The sequence below is a fragment of the Penaeus vannamei genome, chromosome 27 (genome assembly GCF_042767895.1).
Source record: "Penaeus vannamei isolate JL-2024 chromosome 27, ASM4276789v1, whole genome shotgun sequence".
Taxonomy (NCBI): domain Eukaryota; kingdom Metazoa; phylum Arthropoda; class Malacostraca; order Decapoda; family Penaeidae; genus Penaeus; species Penaeus vannamei.
Window position 1 is genome coordinate 24,349,458 of NC_091575.1, and position 5,000 is coordinate 24,354,457.

General features: G+C 42.4%; 1 protein-coding gene across 3 annotated transcripts in view; it reads left to right on the plus strand.

The window, feature by feature from the left end:
* The window catches only part of E23 (Early gene at 23), a 195,985-nt gene that overhangs the window by 152,955 nt on the left and 38,030 nt on the right, over positions 1 to 5,000 (plus strand). The window contains exons 1-2 of one of the 3 annotated variants that reach the window (XM_027374291.2): positions 3,594 to 3,776; positions 4,871 to 5,000. The exon at positions 4,871 to 5,000 is cut by the window's right edge and continues 644 nt beyond it. The exons of 1 other annotated variant lie outside the window; for it this stretch is intronic. The gene's annotated coding sequence lies outside the window, so the exon portion shown is untranslated. Of the gene's footprint in view, positions 1 to 3,593; positions 3,777 to 4,870 lie in introns of those variants that run through there. One more of the 3 variants, XM_070141061.1, reaches the window with a different exon arrangement.

The window sequence follows — 5,000 nt, forward strand, 5'->3', positions numbered from 1 at the left end:
AGATCAAGATTGTTGTTCTACCCCGTTTATTGGCTATGTGTACATGTGTTTGTGTGCGTGTATGTGTGCGTGTATGTGTGTGTGTGTATGTGTTAGGGATGTGAGTTGAATGTGTGTCAGTTTGATTTCATGTGTGTCTGTGTGTGTCTGTACGTAAGTTTGTTCTGTTTGTTGCCTATGTGTATGTGTGTTTGTGTGCGTGTATGTGTTTGTGTGTATGGGTGTGTGTGCGTGTTAGGGATGTCAGTTGAATGTGTATCTGTTTGATTTCATGTGTGCCTGTGTGTGTGTGTGTCTGTACGCAAGTCTGTTCTGTTTGTTGGCTATGTGTACATGTGTTTGTGTGCGTGTATGTGTTTGTGTATGTGTGTGTGTGCTTGTGCGTGTTAGGGATGTGAGTTGAATGTGTGTCAGTTTGATTTGATGTGTGCCTGTGTGTGTGTGTCTGTACGCAAGTTTGTTCTGTTTATTGGCTATGTGTACATGTGTTTGTGTGCGTGTATGTGTGCGTGTATGTGTGTGTGTGTGTTAGGGATGTGAGTTGAATATGTGTCAGTTTCATTTCATGTGTACCTCTGTGTGTGTCTGTACGCAAGCCTGTTCTGTTTACTGGCTATGTCCACATGTGTTTGTGTGCGTGTATGTGTTTATGTACGTGCATGTGCGTGTCCGTATTAGGGATGTGAGTTGAATATGTGCCACTTTAATCTCATGTGTGCCTGTCTGTGTGTATCCGTACAGAAGCCTGTTCGCACATCTTCCTACGAGAGTTCGTACACATCACCATGCATCAAAACACAAACAACAACAACAACAACAACAACAAAATAATAAAAAAAATAAAAAAAAATAAACGTCATTCTCTCGACTTCACAAACACGAACCTCATCATGACATCGACTGCGGGACCTTATCTCCATACAGGCCCCTACATAGAGCTTGGAGACTGGAGATAAGGCACTGATAAGGCCCCGTGAATGTCAAAGGTCAGGGTTTCCTAGATAAGAGGGTATCAAAACTGTTGTTATTGTCGTGGGCTGAGTGACCTTTTCACGCTCGCGAAGGCGTTGCTATGTTGTTGTTTGGGTTGCCGTGTTATCGGGGGCTTTGTTGGTAATTCAGGTGTTGTTGCTGTTATAGCTGATGTTGTTGTTGTTGTTGTTGTTATAGCTGTTGTTGTTGTTATTATAGCTGATGTTGTTGTTGTTATAGCTGATGTTGTTATAGTTGTTGTTGTTGTTGCTGTTGTTATAGCTTATGTTGTTATAGTTGTTGTTGTTGTTATAGCTGTTGTTGTTGTTATAGCTGTTGTTGTTGTTGTTGTTATAGTTGATGTTGCTGTTGTTGTTGTTATTTTCAATATTATCCTTATCACATCTTTATGATTACGGTTATTTCCTTCATCACCTGCACTCGGTTGATAGTATTATCAATATTGTTAGAACCTTATTCTTATGATAATCACCAAGTTTATGACTTATTACTGTCATTCTCATAATCATACTATTATTTTCATTACCATTATCATTGTCAGTATTTTACTTCAATTATAATAATGTCAGTTGTTGTTGCTACTGCTGTTGTTGTTGTTCTGTTGTTTTTTATTATTATTCCTATAATTAGGATAATTTTAAGTATCAATATTATTAGTATGATCATTACTTTTACTATTGCTGTTTTCTTTACTTTAATGGTGTCGTTATTATCCTCTACATAATCATAATCATTCTCATAACCTTTTTTATCAATATGATTATGATTTTTTTTTCACCAATATTCCATAATCATTGTTATTAAAGGAATCACTATTATCCTCATTACTATCTACGGGGTTATTTTCTCACTATAATTAGTAACGCAATCTGTTGACCTAGTTTTAATGATATTCACATCCATGATAAATGTTTCTTTTTTTTTAATATATATAGATTAGATTAATAATTTCTGTTGACTTTGCAGTATTCTTCTTTATCATCTTCTGTGATTCTTTTTTTTCAGTTTATTTGTTTATATATTCTTTTTATTCCATCTCATTTCTCTATTTTTTTCTGAGGGAGGGCAAGGGGGAGGAGGTTTAGAAGAGATAGATAGATAGATAGATAGATAGAGAGGGAGAGAGAGAGAGAGAGAGAGAGAGAGAGAGGAAGAGAGAGAGAGAGAGAGAGAGAGAGAGAGAGAGAGAGAGAGAGAGAGAGAGAGAGAGAGAGAGAGAGAGAGAGAGAGAGAGAGACAGACAGAGAGACAGACAGAGAGTCAGAGACAGAGACAGAGAGAGAATCAGAGACAGAGCCAAAGTCAGAGACAGAGACAAACAGAAATCACTCACAGACAATATTTAACGTCGATACAACGTCATTTCTCCCAGTGCAATTAGAAATACAATCTCTCTCTCTCTCTCTTATGATTTGCTGTCATTTCATGTGGTCATGCGAGGGTTTTATGATTATAATGTGTCACGATTTGCTGTCAAGTTGTCTTTTCACAGTCACATGACGTCCTTCACAGAATTTAGGAACTATACTATACAAATAGATTTAGATATATGTTTGGTAGGGAGGGACGACAGGGTAGGAGAAAGGGAGGATAGGTGGGTAGGATGGAAGGTGGATAGATGGGTAGGAGGGAAGGAGGGAAGGAGAGTAGGAGAGTAGGAGGGAGGGAGGGAGGGGGGGAGGGTGGGATGCAAGGAAGGAAGGAAGGAATGAGAGAGAGAGAGAGAGAGAGAGAGAGAGAGAGAGAGAGAGAGAGAGAGAGAGAGAGAGAGAGAGAGAGAGAGAGAGAGAGAGAGAGAGAGAGAGAGAGAGAGACAGAGAGAGCGAGAGAGAGAGAGAGAGAGAGAGAGAGAGAGAGAGAGAGAGTGAATAAGAAAGAGAGAGAATGAGTAAAAGAGAGAGAGAATGAGTGAGAGAGAGAGAGAGAGAGAGAGAGAGAGAAAGAGAGAGAGAGAGAGAGAGAGAAAGAAAGAGAGAGAGAACGAGAGGGAGAGAGAGAGAGAGAGAGAGAGAGAGAGAGAGAATGAATAAGAAAGAGAGAGAATGAGTAAAAGAGAGAATGAGTGAGTGAGAGAGAGAGAGAGAGAGAGAGAGAGAGAGAGAGAGAGAGAGAGAGAGAGAGAGAGAGAGAGAGAGAGAGAGAGAGAGAGAGAGAGAGGCGGGGGGAGAAAGGAGAGGAAGGTCAAGAGGGAGAGATTTGGAGAGAGGGGGGGAAAGGAGGGAGGGAGAGAGAAAGAGGGGAAGAGGCGGAGGGAGAGATAAATGGGCAGGTTATCATTACGATAACCCACGCCTGTGCAGACTGGCAGACACGCCTACAGCCCCTCCCCCCAGTAAGCATAGAACAGGTGAGAGCTAAAGAAGAAAAATATTTTTAAAAACTCAATACACATCTTTTTTTTTAATCTAAAAATAAATATTAACAAACATAAACAAGAAACAACAACAGCACACAAAAAAGAAACTGTTGAACAGGAGAATGAAACTAAAATAAGGAGGGGATGATGGTACGGGGGAACGGGCGAGGGGCGGGGCTTAGCCTTGGGGGCGGAGTCATGTCCACGTGGTGGCCGGGAAGCAGGGAGGGTCTGCTGGTCTGGCCGGGTTGGTGCGGGAGACAGTTTCAGTGAGTGTGGAGACTCAGAGGAGATTCCATGTGCCTTGACAACGGCTCATGAGTGTGGCTCGCACTGAGGCCGTAGAAGAAAAAGATCAGTTCGCGAAATAAGAGTGATAGCGCAGCAGAAAGAGAGAAGAAAATTACATACGTCAATCCTTTTTTGTGTGAGTTCGATGCTGTAAGAGTTCCCTGTGTGTGTGTATCTTTTTTTCTCACCGAAGTGTTGAAGTACCGGTACGTGTGTTGGACGAGGGGGTTCTCGCGGGTGTTCGAAGCTCTGGAGTGTAACTGGAACATCATGAACCGTTTTTATTCGCCGCTTGAATGGAAGTTGCTCGGATATAAAGAGTCCAGAGGAAGGGAGACGACGACCGAGATCTTCCACAGTCGCTCTCGCACCGTCTGGGCCTCGGAACCTCCTGAAAGACGTCAATAACCTCGATTCGAGTGGGTTTGTGTGGCGTTACGTGTTACAGGCGCCCGGTGTTGTGTTACAGAGTCCACGCCAGAGACCTCGTCCTCCAGGATCCGAGTTCGTGGGGAAGGCAGTGGGATCGTGTCTGGAGAGGCAGCTGCTGGTTTGGAGTGCGTCTTCACACGGCTGTTTCTCCGGCAGTACTGTTTCATCCGTCCGATTTATGTCCTTCGTCTAGTACATTTCCCCACCTTATTTGCCTTTCTTTGGCGCAAATAGTTTCATATTCCCCTTGAGATCCTCGTATATAATCCTATCCTTCCCTGTTTTAGCTTTGTCTCTCGCCACCCGCTCACCTGTGTTGTCCAGAGTCGAGGCGTTGATGTAGAAATAAAGGTGGGCTTCAATCACACCCCATAATACAGACATTAACCCAAGAAAAACGTCTAAAAGGGGAGAAAACCGTAAATATTTACCGTAGCCGTTCGTGGAAGACCGAATCCTCGAACCCAACTATTTACCCGTGCGAGCTCACTTCCCTCTCGCGTATTTTTCTGTTTTTCGATGTTGCCTGTCCCTTCCCCCCTCCCTCCCCCCTTGAAGAGCTCTTGCAAATGGTGGCGGATAAATACACTGAAGCCTTTGATACTGAGAAATGTGTATTTCAGACCGGGGATTCTTTCCGTGGAATTTGTGATATGCAGATTTGTTAGAAATGATCGGAGTCCCTTCTCTGGGTTTGTATTAGGCCGAACCGGCTTAAAAATTGCGTGGTTTAAAGTGTTTTTAATCAGCTTTAGCATGTTCAGTAGGCATTTGCTCAATGTATTGTTCTTGTTTCAGTTGACAGTATTACAAATGTGAATTGTGTTGCAAGCTGAATATCTAGTGACAGCTTGCTTTGTCATGTAAAGTTGAAAAGTAACTTTACCAAAACCGAATAGAAAGATTCAAATAGCTCGTTCGGAAGCTG